The sequence below is a fragment of the Vipera ursinii genome, assembly GCF_947247035.1.
Source record: "Vipera ursinii genome assembly, chromosome: 1".
Taxonomy (NCBI): Eukaryota; Metazoa; Chordata; class Lepidosauria; order Squamata; family Viperidae; genus Vipera; species Vipera ursinii.
This window is the reverse complement of record NC_139512.1, coordinates 121,230,518-121,255,462: the sequence shown is the minus strand read 5'-3', so window position 1 is coordinate 121,255,462 and position 24,945 is coordinate 121,230,518. Positions and strand designations below refer to the sequence as shown.

Below are 24,945 nucleotides of genomic sequence, written 5' to 3'. Positions count from 1 at the left end.
AACAAATGGTGGAAATAAAGTAGAACCTTGACTAAAAAGGGGGCCAAGCCCCAACATATTTTAAAAGGCCACATTACTCTCTAATCATGTCCATAATGATTGTGCACTTCCATGTAGAATTCAAGGTGCTAGTACTTAGTTGTAAAGCCCCTAATGGCACAGGGCCTGTTTTTTTTTTTTTTTTGCAGGACTATCTTATCTCTGGTTATTTCTACCCATCCAGTAAGATGAGAGGGTCACCATACTCCGAGTCCCATCATCATTTGGTGGGGTCCAAGATATGTACCTTCTCTATTGCTGACCCTTCCCTTTGGAACAGAATATCTCTGAGACTCAGTTGGCTTCCTTCTTGCCTGTCTTTCAAAAGCCATTATGGACCCAACTCTTTCCCAATACAGGGCATTGTTATCAGGAAAAGGAGTGATTCTACTAGATGATTTTTTTTCTGGCACATAATGTACTTTTGTTTGCTTTTTACCATTTAATGTGTCATTTTAGATGGTTTTAATTGATGTTTATTGATGTACTACATGTATGCCACCCTGAGTCATGTGCCAATTGGGCAACTATATAAATCAAACATTTTAAAGAATTCAAGTACCAAATAGGATCCCAATTTTTATAGATTTACATAGATATCCTACAGCCTATGGGAAGTAAAGAATCCATTAATTAAAATGAGAATATAGTAAACTGTTATACAATATCTATGTATTTTGTACACAACATTCATTATCATCCAGCAAAACCACCACTGTCAATTCCGGATTTTTAAAAAGGTTCTGAAATATAAATTTAAATAAATCTAGCATCTATGTTTTTTCCCTCCCTTTTATAAAGCTAAATTGCTCCGAATGGATCATTGTAAAACTTTGGGACCAATATTTAATAAGAAATTGGGCAATACCTCATACACCTTAATCTTTACTAGCCTTGAAAATCCTGTTTATGCAAACCTAATTAAAGGAAGATGGGAAAATATATTCAAAAAAGCATAAACCAATAATAAAGAACAAAAAACAGTTTTATGTACCACTAAAAAGAATAGATCATAAAGACCATAAGATTTTCTTGATTTCTTAAATTTAAAATCTTATCTTGAAGAAATGCAGCAAGATATAAACTTGGTCATATATAACCTTTGAAGCACCTACATTTAAAAAATGATTTTGAGGGGTGAACTTTGATTCAGTATTGTCAAGTTCAATATAAAAGAATTGATTATTTAACAAATCAAGAGTAATATACTTTATCCTGTGCATCCTTCAGAGTAGAAATATTTGTTGTTGTTTCAGTACTGAATCTTCTTCCTTGCTTTTGTGTTAACCGTTTAAAGGGAATTAAGTTCCAATACTGTACTGTATAACAATGTTCACACTTTATTGACTTTTTTCCTTGAACGTGTGCTACAATACAGAGAAAAGCAACAAAGATGATTGGGGGACTGGAGGCTAAAACATATAAGGAACGGCTGCTGGAATTGGGTACGTGTAGTTTAATGAAGAAAAGGACGAGGGGTGACATGATAGCAGTGTTCCAATCTCTCAGGGGCTGCCACAAAGAAGAGGGAGTCAAGCTATTCTCCAAAGCACCTGAAGGCAGGACAAGAAGCAACGGATGAAAACTAATCGAGGAGAGAAGCAACCTAGAACTAAGGAGAAACTTCCTGACAGTTAGAACAATTAACCAGTGGAACAACCTGCCTCCAGAAGTGGTGAATGCTCCAACACTGGAAGTTTTTAAGAAGAGACTGGACAGCCATTTGTCTGAAATGGTATAGGGTTTCCTGCCTGAGCAGGGGGTTGGACTAGATGACCTCCAAGGTCCCTTCCAACTTATTATTATTATTATTATTATTAATATGAGCACAGAAATATGCCTTAAAAGTATTCCAAACAGCAATTACATTTATTATGTTCAATAAAAATACTGATACATAATCTGGTTTCATCTGTTTTGTGTGTCAAACCTTTGAGGTAGGCAAGGTCAAAGACAGGCATGGCGATTCCTGGAATGCTCTGAATTGTTGTAGGGTAGAATAACAGAACTTTAAAAGCCTATTTCTTTCTGCTCCACCTTATACCAAACAACAGCAAGAAGTATTTTGAACTTCCCACATTTTCCTATTTCTCTGGTCCGAATTATCTTTCCTGACAGTCCCCCCTAGAGCAAACATTTGTTCATTCCTTCCCCACCCTGGAGGCCTGGTCTACATTTCTTTCAGAGGGGATCTTTTCATAATAATGTATTTAAACACCATCTTACAATGATTGATAATGCAATTACAGCATGATCAGATAGTGTAATAGAACCAGTAATGGATCAACTAAGAATGAACATACAAAAAAGTAATCTAATAAAAGTAATAATAAAAACAAGACATGAGGATTTTTTTACAGCAATAGCAACAGCACTTAGACTTACATACCGCTTCACAGTGCTTTACAGCCCTCTCTAAGTGGTTTACAGCAGGGGTCCCCAATCCCTGGTCCATGGACTGGCATCAGGCCGCGGCATGTCAGAAACTGGTCCATGCAAACAAGCGAAGCCCCATACACGGGTTGCAGGCAGTACATAAAACCACACCCCCTCTGGTACACAGAAAAACTCTCTCCAGGGAACTAGTCCCTGGTGCTCAAAAGGCTGGGAACCTCTGGTTTACAGAATCAGCGTATTGCCCCAACAATCTGGGTCTTCATTTTACCAACCTCAGAAGGATGGAGGGCTGGAGTTAATCTTGAGCTGCTCAGAATCGAACTCCTGGAGTTAATAGTGAGTTAGCCTGCAGTACTACATTCTAACCACTGCGCCACCACAACACTTTATAAGTATATTCTTGCTGTGAATGTTTAAAATGGTGGTAGAGTTGAAATGGTTCCCCAGTTGAACAACGTAGAAGCCTAGGGTGCCACCCTTCACATGCAGCAGAATCAAATTTAGCCGAACAGCATTTGGGTATCTGTGTTATGTGTGTGCATATAAATCAATCTAATGCTTGTTTAAAGTCTCCAGCCCAGATCCACAAAGTCTGAAAGTTCCTTTTAAAGATTCTGGATCTTAATTTGGAAAGTATTACTCTCTGGTAGAGTTATTCCTTGTGAATTGCTATCTTTGCTGAAAAGGGAAACTCCTATTTGCCATTTATGGAATAAGGTAGATTTTAAAAGGTGATCTTTTGGTGATAAACTTTTGAAATATTTTACATTGAGTATGTTGTGAATCTTCTGTCCTGAGATGAATATGTCATGCTACTTGAATATGTCATTGTGAGAGGAGGGCTGTGTTACTCTAAGGTAGCAAAACAGTCCAGAGGGGTTACAGCTATGAAAATTTAAGCCTTTGTTAGTTGGGAAAGGTGCTATCAGACTCCTTCTGATTTATTGGGGAATGATTGGAATCTCTCTGGATCTCCTTTGCATGCTGCCAGCTGGCTATTTTGGGCACAGAGTAGCAGTGTAACATTGCTTAGTTAATGCAACAACAGTGGGTACTGCCAAAAGCATCAATCAACAAAACTCATCTGAGTAATGAAGCCTAAGGTTCCTATGCAGAAGAGAGGGAGGGGGAGGAGGGAGGGAGGGAGAGAGAGAGAGAGAGAAAGAGAGAGTGTGTGTCTTCTTAAAGCTACTAAATCTTGATGTTTTCAATGGTTCAGCATTGTGCACACTTAGCCAGCTAGAGAAAGTAATGTGTGTTCTGTCCATATATATATATATATATATATATATATATATATATATATATATATATATATATATATATATATATATATATATATATATATATATATATATATATACTATCGATCACAATTGTCCTGTGCGTTGTTGGAAACAAAATTCTTAAGTGGATTGCAGCTCTCTCTCTTCTCAGCTGTTTTTTTACAGTAAGGGTGATCCCAGTCCATTTGTCTGTTCAAGTCAGGCCATGAATCCAATATTACAGTACTCACTCTCTAAAGTAGTTTATTTTTAAGTTTATGGTCAATCATACAAAGGAGATGCTAGTAACATTCCCAAGATGAAATACTCCTCCCATTGCCCATTACAAGCTATATGTTACAGAAACAAAAAGTTTCAACTTGCAAGCAGTTTGTTGATTACAAGGCAGGTAACAAGGGAACTCATATCTGGATAGAGATGAAACCACGGTAAGATAAACATGTCTATTACATTTCAGGAAGTTTCTTATCACTGCTGCACTACTGTATATACCAGGCTTCACTATACTATTTCGCTAATGTTGCTTAAGTCTAACCAAGGAAACACAAATTTCTCTTATTTTTCTACAACAGATTTTCTATTGTTTCCACAAACTGCTAATTGAATTCTCTTCTAAAATCAAATGACTTTGTTAGAGACATATGGATGATCTATTCTTGCACTGCAGCATGATTGTTCCCTTGGCATTATTTTTAATTAAAAATTAATGAACACAAATTTTTAGTTTGGCTTTATCATATTCCTGGGGGAATTGGTCTCTGTCCTAATGTTGAGTGAGTCAATGTTGTTTACATTTTATTTGCTCTTTGAATTTAAAATGTTCTCTAATCCCAGTAGGTATACTTGGAACCTTTTCGAACTATTGAGTTGGGATTGTCTCCATCCATAATTGAATTAGAAAAAAAAAGTACATTAGCAGATAGTTTTGTTTCCCCATTACTGATTCCTTTCCTGCCCTAGACAGAGTTTCTCAATCTTGCCAACTCTAAAAATATATGGACTTCAACTCCCAGAATTCCCCAGTCATCCATGTTTGCTAGGGAATTCTGGGAGTTGAAGTCCACATATTTTAAAGTTGCCACAGTCCCCATATTGTCTAATTCCAATTAGTTACTTTGAGGTGATAACAATTCTGGAACTTGAAGTCTACATGTCCTAAAGTTGTCAAGGTCCCCATATTGTCTAACTCTGTTTAGTCATTTTGACGTGATTTGTCTTTTAGACTAATCCTGCTTCTTTTTGCTTTAAAAGACTGTCTCCTCATAGATGGGGCAGAAAGCTTCCCCTTGTTTGAACTACCATCTGGCAAACAAGTGTAAGAAAAAGACAGGCTTTTCATTGGCAGCAGTGGGAGAAACCTCTAAGGCCAAGAGAAAATGTTTTGTATAAAATCCCATCACATTTTGGAACGTTCCTTTGTCAAGAGCACTATAAAACAAAACAAGGTTATAAAATGCTGTCCACGTAAAACAGACATGTCAAACACAAGGCCCGGGGGCCGGATCCGGCCCGCGGAGTGGTTTCATGTGGCCCGCGAAGCCATCCTGGAAACAGTGAGGGAACGGCCCCCACTGCCTTGGCCCTGGCCCAGAGACCCTCATTCTGCCAGAGACCCTCAGATCTGTCCCACTCCTGCCCAGGCCCCCATAGGCACCCTTGATGCGAACGATGCCCACCCAGTAGGCCATACGCACTCTAGCCACGCCCACCCAGTAGGCCACGCCCACCCTGGCCATACCCACCCCGGCCCCCTGAGGGCAACCGCAGTGCTGATGTGGCCCTCAATGAAATCGAGTTTGACACCCCTGACGTAAAATATTCATATTTAGCTAAAATACAATAAGGCTAACAGTACAATGCTCTATTTGAATCTACAACAAGACAGACACATACATATTTTAAAATGAACAATATTGTATAATTGTACTTATTTATTTTTTTATGTATTGCAAATAGGGTTGAATGTAATTTGTAACCCAAGTCATAGCAGTGGATAACCATGTTTTGTGCCTAGCAGCAGGTTTCATACTCTGTCATCCTTTCAGCACACAGGGGTAGAAATTGATGACTTCAAATAGACCAGTCATTATATTTTTGACATAAAAAATAAATGTATAAAGAGACATTGATTTATACTTATGGTCCAGTCCTTCTAGTCATCATATAATGCATGCTACCTGAATTTTCTTTTCACAGATCTGATGATTTATTCAAGGCTCAAGCTGAGATAAACCAGGTCCAAGTCCAAATCCTCAGCCTTTATCCACTACACATTCTGTTGCCCATTGTATTCTAGATTTTAAGCAATTCCTGTTTATTTTCCTATTCTGAGAACACATCCATTCATATGTTCATAATTCACATATAATTCAAATACTATCTTTTTGTATTTTATTTTAAATCAAATGCTGTCTGGTAGGCTGCATCCAGTCTCTCAAGACATACGAAGAGGCACTTGCATTTTAGGTATAAATAGCTTTTAATGTGTTTGGCCTCTGGCGTCTGAGATCGTTCAATTAATCCTCTGAGTTCTTATTTCTTATAAACATATGCTCAGCCTACTGCTAATAATTGCTTTCATTCTGCTTGTGACATCAATTACAATTGTTGACCCAAAGCTAACTGTGAGAGATAAATTTAGTTTCCCCAACATATTACTGCATCTGTATTACCGGTATTCTTAGTTCAACTATGGACTCCTTATTTTGGCTGACCAAGATGGAAGAGCTATTTCCATTTCCAAAGGATCTACATCTGAAATCTGGGAACCTATTCATATATTTCGTTACACTGATATTAATTATTATTATTACATTTTTGACCCACCTTTATTATTTTATAAGTAACTGAAGTTGGCAAACATTCCTATTTTGCCCTATTTTCCACACAAAATACTCAATATTATATGATAATTGAATTTTTGGTGTTGTTTTATTGACATATACTGCCAAGAGTCATAATTATGCGACTTGGATGGATATGTATGTATGTATGTATGTATGTATGTATTTCCTAAATAAAAGGTTAAATTTAATTTCCCATTGGAGAAACTTTTAATATCTCAGTTAAATAAGTTGAAGTAAAATGAACTACAGTGTATTGAGATGAAGCTCATGAAAAGGGGTTCTACAAGATAATAATTTACAAGGCGAAGAAGAAGCAATAAGGGGGTATATGTTATTTTTAACACTTAAGTCTTAAAAAAAACCACACCTAACTTTTGATTTAAAGTACAAGAAGCGTTCTAATAAATTTGATGTATACAGATTATCAGAAGGAAAAACTGCTTGTTTTAGTTTAGGAAAGAAAATATGTCAGGAGCAAACAATCTGACTCACATGTAGAGTTCAATCTAACTACTTCATTATTCTATGCCTATTTCACAAGAATCTCCCCAGACTGGTAGCTTTTACCTGGGAAAAACTTTGATAAAGGTCAGGCATTTGGAGGGAGGGGTGTCAGACCTTGCCCTCTTGTATTTACATAAGGAGTCCAGTCTAATTCCCCTCTTGAATCCTTCTCCTGTGTAGGACAGTTGCTCTCCAACAAAATCTTATTAATGGACTTCATATTATGACTGAAGAAGATAAGTAGAGTTTCTTAACTTCCTTCATTTATAAGCCATTTGGAATATTGCAGAAATAGATCAAAACATACTACAGTATTTCCAAAAGCCTTCTTAATCTACGTCATCTTCTTAGTCATAAGAAAAAAATATTAAAGGAGGAAGTGGGTCTAGGAAAAACAAAATCATTAGTTTCTCACCATCTATAGATAATCTTTTTTCCCCCAGAAGAAATCAACTCTAATCCATGCTTATCAGCATACCGTATAATGCAAATATTTTTTGTGCAGAACTAAGTTATGTATTTCCAGGAGACAAGATCGGCTTCTTTTCAAATTTCAGACTTTGTGTGATGCTGTAGCAATGACAACCCAAAAGAGCACAGACAAGCTGGGTTATATTCTTCACAGTTAGGTAACGTTTTATAAGAACAAATGAACCTGGTTGGTCAATGGAGAAAAAGGAGACATTAGGTATCAGGACAGTCCCAAAGACCAGAATCAATCTGTTTCATTATTCATGGTAACATACATATTAATCCATCTGAGAAGTTTTTTCACCTCTCCAACATCCTATGCAAGTCAGATCAATTTTATCAAACATCCGAGTGACAGATGAGCATCTTGCTCTGTGCCTTTAAGGGAGAAGGCAAAGCCCTGGGCACGCTAAGCTGCTGTGAGCTTTTGTGTGTGTGCAATGCAATTACTGCGTCAGTAGCAGTTTCAAGTACCAACAGGATGAGGTGGTAGGGCAAACTCAGGATACTTGAAAGAGAAGCCATCATGCTATCTCAGGGCATAGAGACACTTTGACACAATACTCACCCAAGCTGGGATTCTCTGTCCACTGGTAAGAGTTTTAATGCAAAGACTGGTGCATTTAGGCAACAGAGGGACTTTTGCTGCAGTGCTGTCTAAAAAAGGAAAGCGGGAGATCAGGGAAAAATAAGCGCTTGAAGACAAATCAGGGCAGTGAACCTTACGTTCCTAAAATAAGAGATGCTGAGCAAGAGTATGCATGGAGGGATTTCAGTCTAATTCTCTCTCTCTCTCTCTCTATATATATATATATATATAGATAGAGAGAGAGAGAGAGAATGTGTATATACATACACAGTTTGTTTAAGGAAAAGAACTTTGCATGTCTTCAGAGGCACGAATTTCTTTCATTTTCTATGGCTTAGTTATAGTGCAGGAAAAAAGATTCTGGAAATGTAAATCAAAGCTGGGAGAGGGAAGTTAAGGCTAATCATGAACTTAAGAACCTGTGTGTAAGTATAATTACAGATGCAAATCTCAAGTGTACCAAATGTTTACATGCAGATGGAAGAGTGTGCTGTGAGTCTTGGGTTAGAGTAGGATGTCATAGATCTCTGCTGCACGTCTGATTGGATTTTTGATTCTCAAGGACAATCCTGGATAAACCAAAGCTGCAGTTATATATTTGGAGAGGTTAAATCATTTCTTGAAAGTATATCCTTTCTAACATCTGAGCATTAGAATTTCAAAAACGGAGAGACAATGAAGCACTCTGTAAAGGAACAGGGTCAGTTTATTTAATTTTTTTTTAAATACTGCAAAGAATTGGACAACCATCCCTCTGAAGAACTGTTTGGCTACATTCTTGTTCTGCTTGTATTTATGCATTTTGTATGTGCATGCATATATTTGATATTCTAGTAAAGTGGAAAATAAGTCTTGATTCTTACCCACTCGCTCACCACAAACGTTTTAAAAACCTTCCTGAGAGTTTTATATTTTAAAAAAATGTTCTAGTTGCTAATCGTAACATCATTTTGCATGTTCCTGCAAGTTTAAAGAAATTAGACCTTAAGCAGAAAAGAAATGGGTGTTGATAATCGGAAATGTTTTGTGATAGTAAAAAGTAAAATAAACAAAGGAGATTTAATTTTATTATTTGTTGAGGCTGCCCAACTCCAAGAACGGTCTTTGAATTTTCCTTGAGAATTCAGTTTATATATTCAAGGAAAGAGACTTAATGAGAGTTGTTTTTTAAAGGTGAATGGTGATGTATAAACAACAGCTAGGATTTTCAAAGAAAGTGTTGTTCTTTGATATAGCAGTTGAGGAACTTCTAAACCCTACCCCAATCCCGGGTATCTTTAGCACTTCATTCCCAAATCTCTTGAAAACTGTAAACTCCCACTTCTGTCTAAAGAGCGAACTCTTAGTTTTACTTTCTAAAATCTTTAGAGATTTTTAAGGTTCAGTTTAACTTAATGATTAACATCAGAAGAATTGTCGATTTAGTTGGCCACTTCTACTGTTAGCATTTAACCTAACAATAACCCTGAGTAACCCTTGTTCTCATTTTATAGGCAGTAGACTGTTCATTTATGTAGATATGATGATAAGTATCACCCTTTAGTTTGTATCCTTCAGATTTATTGTGCAGTGGAGGGATGTTTTCAGGATGCTGAACATTTTTGAGTACCTTCTAATATTTTTCTGACCTTTTTGTTGGGAGACTGCCTTGTGAATGGACATAGTATGATCCACAGCTCCACCAAAGATCAACGCAGCCATGGGTGCTGTGGCAGTTTCTATTCCCTCAGACACTCTTGGAGAGCAACTCTATAACATTTTTCAAAACTGGGTACCATGTTTCTGTAGAGCTTTTTAATTAGGCATATTCCCAAATGCGCTGTTGCCAAAATTCCATTTCATTCAACCAAGTTTCTATTTTCTGTCACTGACATATACTTTTCACTGCAATGTCAGCACTATGGTGCAATAATTCAAAATGTGGCTGTAACTTAGCTTCCTTTTAGTGTCATTAGAAAAGCAAAAAAGCAATATATTTCTACTTTTACTTAAATGAATTTTTATTCAAGGCCTTTCCCTATTAATTACAGTCTTAGACCTTATATTTACATCAGCAGAAAATCATATCGATTTGATATTTCTGTTCCCATTGCCAATCCCCACCGTGCCTCAGCGGCCTATATTTCAAGTCATTACAGACACCTGACTTCACTCCAAAGTAAAGGGTGAGAAAACCAAACAAGTTTGACACATCTGGAATGAAACTGGAATAAGAGGGAAAAGATACTTTATACTCAGTAAAGTGAAGGATGACTTAAGGCTAGCTCAATTTGTGGGCTGGGGGCAAAGTAAAAGCAACATCATCAGAAATGGCACTTAAAAAAAATAGGGACTGGCCGTATACAGCTCATGAACATTAATAGATCAATAATGTTAGGTTTTTAGATGCTATATGATTCTATGGCTTCATCTCTGTGGCATGGCAAACCAAATTATGACTATTTCAATCTGGTCTCACAGAACAAGCAGGCAAACATCTGAGTGGCTGGTTTGTGATTTACTGGGGTGTATCTAATTTTGCTGCAACACATAGACACCATTGTTCTGGAAGCAGCTCAACAAAGTAGCTTTTAGGTTCTTCAGAAATAATAATAATAATATTAATAATGATAATGATAATGATAATGATAATAATAATAATAATAATAATAATAATAATAATAATAATAATAAGAAGAAGAAGAAGAAGAAGAAGAAGAAGAAGAAGAAGAAGAAGAAGAAGAAGAAGAAGAAGAAGAAGAAGAAGAAGAAGTAGTAGTTGGAAGGGACCTTGGAGGTCATCAAGTCCAACCCCCTGCTCAGGCAGGAAACCTTATACCATTTCAGGCAAATGGCTGTCCAGTCTCTTCTTAAAAACCTCCAGTGTTGGAGCATTCACCACCTCTGGAGGCAGGTTGTTCCACTGGTTAGTTGTTCTAACTGTCAGGAAGTTTCTCTCTAGGTTGCTTCTCTCCTTGACTAGTTTCCATCCGTTGCTTCTTGTCTTGCCTTCAGGTGCTTTGGAGAATAGCTTGACTCCCTCTTCTTTGTGGCAGCCCCTGAGATATTGGAACACTGCTATCATGTCACCCCTCACTCTTCCCTTCGTTAAACTACACATACCCAATTCCAGCAACCGTTGGATCATCAGTAAGAGGGTCAGCAACCCCAAAAATTATATAGATTGGTAGGGGGTTAACAGAAATTGTTACATGCTGCAAAGCAGCTTTCAAAATATATCTGAAGTATATCCTATCATGATCCACTGCCAAACCCAACATATGCAAGATCAGGTGACATACACTCCTCCCCTTTCCTGTGTATCCACAGAGGCAGCAAGCAGGTCATTCTTGTGGGACTGAGATGAGATATTATATTTCACTCCCCCCCCCCCCAGAGAGAAACTAAATATACACTCTGGCAATTCAACCTAGCATACATTTCCTTCAGTTTGTAGGGAAGCTTAATGTGAGACACATTAGAGAAAAGCCCAATTTTATATCCATGAGGGTATATATCTTATAAGTCTGAATATGTTTTGAGAGTCAACCCTTAAGAAATGATCTTTTTACATTTGGGGGGGCGGGTGAGGGAATCTCTTCTCTTATTCCACAGAAAATCAGGGAGGGATCCAGCTGTTTTGCAGTAGTAAAGTGTATTGACTGCTCAGAGATGCAAAATCCTATTCGTTACCTCCTCAGGGAATATGACTGCTCCTTTACTTCTTTCCCCTGGACGAAGAGGTGGGGGGGGTGGTTGCTGAACAATGATGTGATTTACTCATGAAAGCTGCCTGTATTTTGTGAATGGATTCTTGAGGACCCCCCCCCCCACTCCCAGAGCACTTCCAAAGGCTGCTGCCATAAAGGAACATACACCCAGCTTATGATAACAAGCTCAATATTTTCTGCTATCATAAAACTTTTACCAAAGTAGTAGAAAACCTGCTGCAAACTCAAAGGTTTTGTATAGAAAGCAGCCGAAACTGAAGAGCCAAAACTGCCAAGAAAAGTACATTTCCATTCCAGAGTCACAGGTAAGCCAAAAATTGCACATAGACAGGTAGAAGCATCCATTGTTATTTGGTACAAAAAGCCATTTACAAAGTCTTTTTCATATCCCTATCAATTTGACTAGTTGGCTGAGCCATGCTTTTTTCCTTCATCTTTTCCTTCTTTCAGGTGGGTGGCTTGACTCCTCTTCTTCATTTGTGATGTGTGGTGGACTCAGAGCCTAGTTTAGTTCAGGTTCTGGATCAACTGATTCAACCGACACCTGGATCTTCTCTGGAGTGCTCCCTTCAAGTAATTACAGTAGTGCAGGTTGAGGGTCAGATTGATCAAGCTCTTCATCTTCTGAATCAGAAGGACTCAGATTGATACTTAACAATCTGGCACCTAAAGTAATGATTTTCTGTTTGCCTAGCAGTAGGGCTGATTGTGAGGGTTATGATCTTCATGTCACGATGCCCTGAGCATCATAGGAAAAGGTAGAAGGAAAATCTATAATAGGCAGAAGTAGCAATTTGTTCAGAAACAAGGTTGCCATATTAATAATTTGTTGTCCTGTCCCATCTCCAAAAGAATTTAAGATCACTTAAACATGAGTCAGGAGCGTGTGACAGCAGCCAAAAAAGCTAATGCAATCCTTGGTTGTATAAACAGAAGCATACTGTAGAATCAAAATCATGTGAAGTATTAGTACCACTTTATAAAGCCTTAGTAAGGCTACATCTGGAATACTGCATCCAGTTTTGGTCACCACATTACAAAAAAGATGTTGAGACTTTGGAAAAAGTGCAAAGAAGAGCAACTAAGATGATTAAAGACCTGGAGACTAAATCATATGAAGAAAGGTTGCAGGATTTGGGAATGGCCAGTCTAGAGAAAAGAAGGACCGGGAGGGACATGATAGCAGTGTTGGCTCAGGAATTCTGGGAGTTGAAGTCCATGAGTCGTAAAAGAGCCAAGGTTGCCTACCCCTGGCCTAGACAATACATATAAGAATTGGTTGGCCAAATTTCCTTCATAATAAGAAATAATGTTGCTAGAGCGAGCAGATGAAAAAGTAAGGCTGATTTTCTTTCTCTTTTTAATAGTGAAGTAGGAGTTATCAATATGGCCAATATTGGAATGATAATGAAAGTCTACTTGCCAAAGAGTTCCACTAAAGGACCTTTTCTCATGTTACTAAGGAGTACATTCCCTCAAAAAATGTGTCCAGCCCTCATTTTTTCTATTTTTCAAGGTTTGCCCCCTGAGTCAGGCCTTTTAGGTTTGAACAAATGATTTTAAATCCTTCACAATGTTTTAAGTACGTTATTATGTCGTGGGCTCTGATGAGCAGGAATGGAGACACGAAGTTGAATACAGAGAAACTCATTCTTTATTTAAGCTGAAACTGTACCGAGGACTTGGAGTCACCCTGCTACAATATATAGCCAGACCCTCTGGTAGCAACCAATTGGATTGAACCCATGTTTGCAGGACCGGAGACGTCCTGTCTGGGTTGCTGGAGAACCGTTAGTTCTCCAGCAACACACGTGGTGCTATTCCAAAAGCCCATTGAATCCAGTAAGTCTTAAGGAGTTTAATGACTGCAGCTAGTGAGATCTACAAATATATTTGTATATTGGATTGGGTACAGTAGGTGATGGTAGGAAAGAGGTTTTTTTCCTCACAATTTAGCCTTGTCTCTTTATCTGTTTGGGCAATCACCCTATGTAGACATAAATGCCTAGTTTATAAATGGAAGGTGCCAATGTAGAGAAATGAAATTGGCTTTTATCAAAATATTAATAGGAACCAGGTCAGACATGTTGGAACATACATTTATTTTCTGGTTATTTTCCAACTCATAGAGATAGCCCTATTTAGCCTCCCATGGTCAGATCAGCCCAACATTTCCATACAATTCTGACTGCTTTACTTTAAAAAGAATTGAAACAAATTGAACAGAATACAGAGAAGGCTAGTGACAATTATCAGTAAGCTGGAAACCAAGCTCTAACAAGAGGGAATGAAGAGAGCAGATGTGTTTAATCTTGAGAGAAGAATGAATTGAAAAGTGATACTGTACTGTGTCACTATTCAGGATCACATACAAAAACGCTGCAGACAGTTCTCTATTATTGTAAAACGCAGGATGATAAATTCTAACTGGATGTATTCATGCAGAAATTAGCTAGTAATGTGTCACAAATACTATAATTTAGATTCCTGCACTCAGAGAAGGATTGGCCTAAAAAGTGCCTTCTAATTCTGTGATTTTATGAAATGGTTGTTAGATAAGAACTTCAGAGCTTACTGGATATTGTCAATTAAATAATGAAACAAGAGTTCTGGAATCCAATATAATAAAGTACCGGTAGTACAAATCTGTACTAAAATTCCAGTTACCATTAGTATTGTTATTTAGGACCTGCTTATATCTAAGCAAAGTACAAGACTTATTTTTCATAGAACAGTAGTTCATATGGTTGATAGGAATTGCAGAATTACTGTAGTGAAGGTGTGAATTCAGTTGGGCTATTAGTGCTAGTGATAATGTAAAGAAATTTCTACTGTAGTGTGAGTAAATTAGACCTAAAGGGCTCTTTAGACTATATGCTTAGCATACCCTTCCCTTTCAGCGAAGCAGAGTGAGCCAATTTGTACTGTATCAGGTAACAGAGGTAATGAGTCTGAAAGCAGTAAGAAAGTACTGGAGGGTACAGCCATGACTGCCGTTCATCCTGTTCTGTGTACTCTTCATGGCCTCCTGGCTTCAAATTTGGTCAGAAATTCTGCCCCGATACTACAGTGTTAGTAAAATTTGTCTGCTTGTCAATGCAGTATAACTACAAAGAGATAAAATAACATCTCAGTGAACATGCTTGCCAGCAGTTACAATTTACCCCCAATTTCTGTAGGTAGTAGTACAATGTCACAACATTACACATCACTTTATTTTACAACATAGTCTGTAAGATATGCTGGGGATTTGTGTTGTCTGGAGGAACGCCTTGGAGTTCCAGTCACTTTGTGGTCTACCAGCTTACCTGGTGGGCTGGGTAGACCCATGTCCCCTTGTGCTCCATTGTCCAGGGGAGTTGAATTGCTCCGGCTGGCCTCTCCAGGTTGGCCCACCCCAGAGTCTGACTGTTTAGCAGAGTAGGCACAGCAGTCGCTGAGATTCGGCTGGTTCACCTGGTCAGGGGTCCCATGTTGCACTTCTGAGCTGCCATGTTCCTCCTCTGAATAAAGTTCCACTGAGAAAGGAAAACCTTGGTGGTTCTGGTGTGGGCTGGTTTGGGTGCCAGCTTGAGGACTTCGGGAAGGACTTGTGCCATAGTCCTCACTTAGTGACCATTCTGGAAACCTCTTCCTAAGTTGGTCAATGTGTCTTCTGACCAGTCGCCCTCCCTCCAACCCCACTTTATAAGATAGGGGTCTGGCTTCTTTGATCACCTGACCAGGAACCCACAAGTTTCCAGGCCCATAGTTCCTGGCCCAAACCCAATTACCTATTTGCAGCCCCCTCGGGGGGTTTGGTTTAGAGGCTTCGGATGCCACTCTGTCTGGATGCAACCTGTCCAGTTTAGTAATTAAGCGCCTTCCCTACCGAAGCTCAGCAGGACTTTTACCTGTAGCTGTGCAGGGTGTAGAGTGTTGACAGAGCAAGAAATCTGCCAGTCTATGATGCCAGGCACCTGTGATGATGCGCTTGAGCGCCCCCTTTGTTGTCCTCACCATGCATTCAGCTTGTCCATTCGAAGAGGGGTGAAATGGTGCAGACGTAGCATGTCTGATGAGATTAGCTCTGAGAAAAGCCTGAAACTCAGCAGCAGTGAATTGAGCCCCATTATCAGAAACCAAAACATTAGGCAACCCGTGTGTTGCAAAGAGTTTTCTCAGCACCTGGATGGTCCTAGCAGTAGTCATATTAGGGACTGGAACTACTTCCAGCCATTTTGAGTGGCTATCCACTACTACCATAAAAAGCTGTCCTTGAAAAGGCCCAGCGTAGTCTATATGAACCCTGGACCAGGGTGTATGTGTTTCCTCCCACCTATGAAGTGGGGCCTGAGGCATTTCAGGCCTAGACCTCTGGCAGGTATAGCAACCATGGACTTGATCCTCCACAGCCTTATCCAGGCCAGGCCACCAAAGGTAGCTTCTAGCCAAGGCTTTCATCCGTACAATGCCTGGATGGCCTTCATGTAAGGAATGTAAGACTCTGTCCCTCAATGATGTGGGGATAATGACTCTGTTACCCCTTAATATGCAGCCCTTATGTGCAGACAATTCATGTCTCCTGACAAAATAACTTTGGAAATCAGGGCCTGGACTTTTTTCCAACCAGCCCGTGTATACCCATGACAGTACTCTGCTCAGAATTTTATCTGTGGCAGTCTCAGCAGCACTATCCCCAGCATGGAGGGGAAACTCAGGCAAGTCCTGAATGGACAATATTTTAGCAGCAGGAGCTGGATCAGGATCCATTAGTGGCAGTGGTAGTCTGCTGAGGCCATCTGCATGGCCCATTTCCTTCCCAGGTTTGTGAATTAACTTAAATTTGTATGCAGACAAAAATATAGACCATCTCAGCATTCTTGGAGATAGTATGTGGAGAGTTTTCTTATCTGTTGTGAATAAGCCCAAAAGGGGTTTGTGGTCAATGTAGACAGTGAAATCCCTGCCATATAAATAATCATGAAATTTTTTGACTTCAGCCACTATGGCTAAGGCTTCTTTATCAATCTGTGCATAATTATGCTCAGCAGCAGATAAGGTTCTAGAATAGAATGCAATAGGGACTTGTTTCCCATTCTTCTCTATGTGGCTTAAGACTGCCGCCACCCCATAGGGAGATGCATCACATGCAAGACATACAGGTTTAGATTCAATGTAATGAGTTACAGTGGACTTTTCTGAAAGAAGGGCCTTAAGATCCTGGAAACGTTTTTCATGTAAGTCAGTCCATTTCCAAGGGGCTTTTTTATCAAGTAGCCTGTGGAGGGGCTCAGCTATTGCAGCCTTATGAGGTAGAAATGTGTGATAAAAATTCAGGAGGCCCAAAAATGCTTGCAGCTCTGCTTTTGATTTTGGCCTAGGAGCCATTTTGGTGGCCTTAACCTTTGACTCAGCAGGGTGAATCCCACTAGCATCGATACAGAACCCCAAGAATTCTGTTGATGAAACCCCAATACTACATTTGTTTTTCTTTAACTTGAGGCCTGCATCGCGGAGCCTTTGTAACACAGCCCTGAGCCTGTTGGCCAATACTTCTGGGGATTTCCCAGCAATGAGAACATCATCAAAATAAGGACAGACACCCTGTATACCTTTAAGTGTGCGCTCCATAATCCCTTGGAAAATACCCAGTGCAACGCTGACTCCAAACTGCAAGTGTTTGACTTTGAATGCCCCTCTATGAGTTACTATTGTTTGAGCCGTGGCTGTGGCCTCGTCTACCGGCAGTTGCTGATACGCCTACGTTAAATCAAGTTTAGCAAAAATGGTTCCCCCTTGCAAAGAGGCTAGAATTTGGTCAGAAATTCTGCCCCGATACTACAGTGTTAGTAAAATTTGTCTGCTGACTTTTTTTATACATGAAGTGTTGATGGCATCTTGTTTCAGGAAGCAGCAGAATTTTGTGGCTGACCTTGACTTGGAGTAATGCATTTATTTTAATTGGAGTGGCAACCATATTAATGAAAGGAAGTTATAATTGTGCCATTTAGAAATGTATCATTTTTATTTTTGATGTGATTGTGTTAGCCTCTTTTAAAAAGGTCTCTATTAATCCATCATAAATTGCATGGTACACCAGCTTGCAGGTGTAAAGGAAATCAAACCACCGTATTTCTTTTGAGTCTTGTTTTGGTCAACTTAAAGAAAGTATCTTGTAATAGCCAGATTGTAACCATAGGCTATTCTTATACATTAGATACTGCTAATGATTCCAGTAAGCTTCAGAATCTGATGGCCTCTTTAAAGCTAATATGTTTATTATATCATAGGTTTTTATATATTCTATTGTAATTATTGTGCAATATTCCCAAACAGTAAGAACAATGGAACCAATTTAGCCAGAAATATGGTAAGCTACAATTGTTCTGTTAGTAGCCAAATGCACACACACTATATGTAAAATGTATATACCATGGCTGATGTAATTACAAAATTCTTGGCAGCTCACAAGAAAAAAAAAGAATACTAAATAAAGTAAAATAAAACATAGACCTTAAATAATCAAAACCCAAAACCTAAATTTGGCACCCAGACCTTAGAGCTGGATCTGATGCCTACCTCGTTCCTTCTATATAATTATATACTCTATACCCATATTCAGCTAGAGAAAAAAATGGGTGCATATAATAAATGAATAAATTGTGCATACACATGCACATATGCATAGTGGAGGTACTGTCGTGGTGAGGCCCAAGAGATCTTGGATGCAGAAAGTACAGTTATTAATAGTAGCAGAATAGCCATTGTTAATGATAAAACAGAAATCCTGGTATTCATAAGAGCAGTGCTTTTTTTGTAAAAGAAAAAGGTGCCGGAACTCACACATGTCATACAACCCACCTTGCCTACCCTACAGGGTTCCATCCAAAAAAGGTGCCGGAACTCTGTTGTGAGCGTTCTATGAGAAAAAAAGCCCTGCATAAGATGATTAATTTTATAGAATGATTCTTTAAAAACATCACACAGAGGGCAGAAATAAAGTTCCTGGTATTTGCAAATTGTACAATAAGTTTGAGAGACTCAGTCATGTTAGTTTCTTGCAGCAAAAACAAGCCTTTTGATACCTTGAAGAATACCAAATTTATTACTGCATAAGTATCCTACACTATACTCTACTTGATGAAAGTAAAACACTGCCAAGAACTTTTGTATAAGAAATAGACTGCCTAAAATATTATAAACGACCAAATGTAATTTGAACAAGGCAGAAATCACAGGGAATCCCATTTTGAATTGATCTCCTTCCTATTTATTTTCACTTCTTTATGTCTGAATGATAGTTAGCTGAATTATAGACTGGAGTATTTTAGTGAATTACTGGATTGTTTTGCAATCATCAACTATGTTTTTATCCCAACTGTTTATAATAAGAAAAAGGTATCTGTCTGTCTGTTTGTCTGTCCATCCATCCTCTTTCTATCCATCATCCATCTATCCATCCATCCACTCCCCCACCCAGGGCTTTTTTTGTCATAGAATGCCTAGAATAGAGTTCCAGCACCTTTTTTGGATGGAACCTTGTAGGGTAGGCAAGGCGGGTTGTATGACATGTGTGAGTTCCGGTACCTTTTTTTTTTTACAAAAAAAGCATGGCCACCCATCCTTTTCTGTAGGCTACTGTATTAGAATCTGTGGAATGTAGTAGCTCAGCTACACCAGGTCATTTTTGCCACTGAAGAAACAATGTCCATTTGACTATGCTCCAGGGCAGGCCACTCATTCAATTTGATGGGCTTCTTTGGGAAAATATTATGCAGATCCCAGACCTCTAGAGCAGTGTTTCTCAATCTTGGCAACTTGAAGATGTGTGGACTTCAACACCCAAAATTCTCCAACCAACATGGCTGGCTAGGGAATTCTAGGAATTGAAATTCACATATTTTCCCAAAATTGACTGCTGCTCTAGAGTCTACCCTTGCCTGTGCAAGTTCATCATGTACATTAATGGTTAGGTACAGTATGTGTGTGTTTGAGTGAGTGAGAAACAGCATGTAAAAGTGCTCACTTTGCACTTGTACCTGGCCAGGTTCAAATCCTTTTCAGGTCTTTTGCTAGGATGTCCATAACCGTGAGGGCTTGATTTTGTAATAGGAAGAAATGAGTTTAGATGAAATTATAATTTCTGAAAGTACTGCATGTATTTTGAGAGGTCGTGCCAAAAAGAAACAACCATTTGTTCCAAAAGCTAGGAGCTCTTCCCAGAAATCTACCACATCACTCCATTAAATGCATACCACGTGATGTTTCTTAACCTAAATTCTTGCCTCCGAGCAGGTACAAAACATTACAAAGAGCATTAAAGAGGAACAGTGATGGTTTTAAGGAAGGAATAACATTTAAGCATGTCTTTTACTTCCAGAAATAGAATGCCATTTTTCTCCACTTCTACTGTCAATTAAGAAAAGGAGCATTCAGTTGGGATAGATTAAAGTATAAAGATGCTTGATAATTTAGCACTGCAGACAGCTGACTCCCTTGTATAACTTGGAATGATAGATGTCCACTCCACTAATAATAATGAGATACGTTACATTAGCAATATGTGCCCAGATTTGTTCTCCATGGATGGTCATTGAAATCTAATCTTGCTTCTGTTATACAGGTAGTTCTGAACTTACAACCACAATTGAGCCCAAAACTTCAGTTTTCGCAATTGTTACCATAGTATTATGGTTGTTAAGTGAATCTGGCTCCCCAATGACTTTGCTTGACAGAACGTCTCAAAAAGTGATCACATGACCCTGGGACATTGCAAGCGTCATAAATAAGAACCAGTTGCCAAATTTTGATTATGTGACCATGGGGATGTTGCAATGATCGTTAAGTGTGAAAAATGGTCAAGAGGTCACTTTTTTCAGTGCCGTTGTAACTTCGAATGGTCACTAAACAAACCGTTGTAAGTCGAGTATTGTAACTGATTCTTTGATGGGCTTTTCAATGTCGCGTGATTGAACGGAGAGACGGACACTTGAGCTGGGTAGAATTCCTTTATTGAGTCAGGAATGAAGCTGGAGCAAAGGGGTTACCTGGTATCTACCTGCCCAGGTGAATCGCAACCAATAGATTCAAACCTGGGCTTCCCGCCAGTGCAGGTGGCCAATGGATTTAAACCCTGGCTTCCCGCCAGAGCTGACCATGCCCTGGGGCTGTCAACGATAAGTTCTATTCAGGCTTTCCCGCCAAAAGCGGTTATAGCCTGGAGCTGTCCAGCCCCCTGCTGTGCTGACAATTCCGTGTATGCTTTTGTGAGCATACACTACAGGCTTATTTGCACATACATGCAGGTTGAGTGCTCACAACAATCATATCCCAAGAGATCCCAGTTTCTAAAGCAAGAATAGGATTTGTGGCTTTTAAAGTAGGCTGAATCACAACTGCTTGCCTCCTGGTTGGAGCACCTGGAGATGTATTTTGCATTTTAGTAGCATTCAGGCCAAAGAAACAAGTAGTGCTTGCTTTCTCATGCTACATGTCCACTCAGACTGCTTGATCCCCTTGACTGACTTCTTTGGGGGGGGGGAATTGATAATCTGCACCAAATCCGCTTCTTTGAAAATTAAAACAAAATTGAGAGATTTCAACTCTCTTTAGGGGGATCATAAAAGTCATTGTGAGAGGACAGAGTCTTTGGTAATTCTGCTTTAAGGGATGTTACTTGGGTTTTATATCAATATTTAACGGAATATCTCTTCACTTTTTCTTTAAATTTCTGTTGTTTGATTCTGTAAAACTACCATTAAAAAAGCATTAGTGGCATAAAGAGATATGTAAAATCATCCCACTTCTGCCTTTTCTAAGATCCCTAACCTTAATCTTCCAATTCCTTCAACTGTTCTTCAAATTTTAGTTTCCAGTCCTCTAAACATTTTTGCTGCTCTTTTCTGCAGTTTTTCCACAGTCTCAACATCTTTTTATATTGTGGTGACCAAAACTGGATGCAATATTCCAAGTGTGGTCTTACCAAGGCATTATATAGTGCTACTAACACTTTACGTGATTTTGATTCCATCCCTCTGTTAATGTAGCCCAGGATTGCATTGTTTTTTTGGGTGGCAGCAGCACACTGCTGGCTCATATTTAAGTGATTGTCTGAGTGAACTCAGGAGAAAGATTCTGCAATTTTCTTCACAGCCTCTCCTCTGTACCTATGATCTGACAGGTATTTTTTTGAGGACATGTCTAATACTCTTCTGATACATTGCAAACTTGAGTTCAAAGATAGCCTGGCTGATGAGTCATAGGCATGAAAAAAATCATGGGATGACACAGTAAAGTTCTCTCTTGATGTACCTGCTCCAGATGATCCCCCCCCCCGGTCCTGATGCTGTGACTGTCAGATTTTTGTTTCAGAAATAGCACCTCCCCATTCAGAGCTACACAAGGAGCCTAACAAGTGATTAAATCTGTACTTTTTCAATTAATTTTTATTAAAGAAGTTTTATATAATGTGTAAAACAATAATTTAAAGAAATTTAAAGAAAAGTAAAAATAAAAGGTGATAAGTAAATAGAAGAGGAAAGAAAAAGAAACAAAGAAATGGCTTCTGATCTTTATATTTCAATCGTTTATATTTTATTCTCTTGCTAAGGTTACATCATTGCTCCCTTCTTTCCATATTCTATCCTGTATAATAATCAGATCCATAAATCACATGTGTTTTTTTTTATTTCAGCAAAAAGTCCATAAGAGATTTCCAGTTATTGACAACTGTAATTGTTGTCTTTCCTCTGGTCAAGTAAGTTGATTTTGCCATCTCTGCAAATTCTGTCATCTTCACCAACCATTCCTTTGTTGTGGGTATTTCAGCATCTTTCTATCTTTGTGCTTATAATGTAATTGGAGGGAGGGAAGCAAAACCACCAATTGCTTTCTTTAGTCTGTCAGTTCAACTTCTGTTGCCAGATGCATTCCTGTGACAGACTAGAAATCGGCAATGAGGTGGTTGCAATTTGTACCCATTCAAGGAGTGGGATACAGCACTTTATTGTGCTCTGAAGCAGAGTCCTAAAAGTATTGTCTTGAAATTCCCCCTGGATGCATTATCTTCAGCACAACAGGCACTTTGGATATTCAGCATTGATTTTCTTTGTATAGAAGCCCTATTTTACTTGTGTGATGGTAAAAATAATATTAGAAAACCTTTCTCCAGTGTGATGGCCACGCTGGAGAAAGTTTCCAAATGAATGTCTTCCAAACATTTTGGGACTACAGATCTCAGAATTTTCAGCCAGTGTTGGCTAATTATTTTAGGAACTGTAATGTCAATACATGTGCAGGATAGCCAATTTGGAAAAGGAAGAATTTTAAGGATCAAGGGTCACTTAAGAACAGTTGGTGATGGGGTAACAACAAATGAGCCATCAGGCATTAACATTGCTGCAAAATGTCCTCCCTTTTTGCGCTCTCTCTCTCTCTCTCTCTCTCTCTCTCTCTCTCACACACACACACACACACACACACACACACACACACACACACACAGAGACTTTTTTCCACCACAAAATAATGTCTACCCTTAAATAATAATGTTTAATCCAGCCAGTAGCACCCAGCTCTATTTTATTACATAAGATACAATACAATACAGTATTCTTTATTGGTCAAGTGTGATTGGACAAACAAGGAATTTATCTCTGGTGCAGAAACTCTCATTGAACATACAAAAACTAAGTATATTATATTGGTATCATAAGATACCAATAGTAGAAGGTAATAGGAAAGATGAGAAGGAGAATAGTAATACAGCCCTACTCCATGGATGAATATCCTTAGACATAAGACAGTGCTGTGGGAATTAGATGTTCACAGAGTGATGCAGAAATTATGATCATGCCTTGAATTTAAAACACCTTTATTTATTTATTACTTAAATAAATTTATATGGTTACCCACCTTGCACACAGTGACTCCAGGTGGCGTACAACATTAAACAATGCTTTACTCAGGTGTTAGAGCTGGAAAACAGATTTGTATGCCAGGAATATAGAAGCACTTGTAAATCATGCAGCACTGTTATGGATATAGAAAAATGGTATCAGTTGTATGTTTATAACAGTATGACCTAATAAATACTGTTAACAGAAAAGTAAGCACCCATGAGACCATTAGATTTAAGATCTAAAATTACCTAGCCATTCCATTCAAACAGCTTCTATTATCTGAAAGCTTCATAATCTTCATCAACAGCCTCTGGAGGCTACTGCTAAACACAGGAATTTGTAATAGGACAGTTGTAATTACTGAATTATAATTAATAACTGAAAGAATAATCTGTGTGAATTTATAGTTAGCTGGACATTTTGAGCTTCGGTTTGGTTTAGTTTTGGGTTGATGCTATTTAATGAATGATGTCGTTTGTTTAAAAAAATAGCATTTGCAGCCTTTTTTATACATTTTCAAAGAATCAATTTACATGTTTATTTGTCCTCATGATGGAACTGATCCTATCTTGGGAACTTTTTGTTGCTTGGAATAGTAAAACTTATATACTTTATACAGATATATACTAACACATAAAAATATGGTGAAGCTGATGTCTCCCTAACCCCAGAAGTACAAAAGAAAGCCTCAACTTTGCAGAACTATCCAGTTAGGCAGGATGTAAGGTGCATAGAAATAATGTTTGTGAGTTGCAGTTTTTATACTCATGGTTTGCAACTTTAGCTGTGATCAATATATGCCAACATTTCCTCTGAGATTTTAAGGTGTCATATTTCCTCTAATTGTATTCCTTGTGAGATAGATCAGGATGAGAGATTGGCCCTAAGTTGCCCAATCTGTTTCCATGATTGAGTGAATTTGAACCTGGGCCTCTTTCCAGTCCTACTGCAATATCATAATCAGCCACCATCTTAATCTGTGACTTTATACCATTTCCAAAAATGATGTCCTCGAAATATATTGGTCTGCAACACCAACTATTCCCTAAAAAAAGCAATAGTCGACCCAGTTAGAGAACATGAAGCTCATAAAAGGAGTTCAATGTATAAGTGCTACCATAGTGTTGGAGAGATAAGGGAGAATCCAGCATCTAAACAAGACTAACGTCTACACCTTTCTAGTTAGAAGTATGCCTTATTGGAAATAATTTCCAAGGAAAG

At 38.5% G+C, this 24,945-nt stretch overlaps 1 protein-coding gene across 1 annotated transcript in view; it reads left to right on the top strand.

The window, feature by feature from the left end:
• Positions 1 to 8,036: 8,036 nt before the first annotated feature.
• PLCD4 (phospholipase C delta 4) overlaps positions 8,037 to 24,945 on the top strand; it is a gene marked incomplete at its 3' end in the record, with an annotated part of 38,306 nt that continues 21,397 nt past the window's right edge. Inside the window, exons 1-2 of the mRNA XM_083349733.1 lie at positions 8,037 to 8,136; positions 22,518 to 22,580. The remainder of the gene's footprint in view (positions 8,137 to 22,517; positions 22,581 to 24,945) is intronic.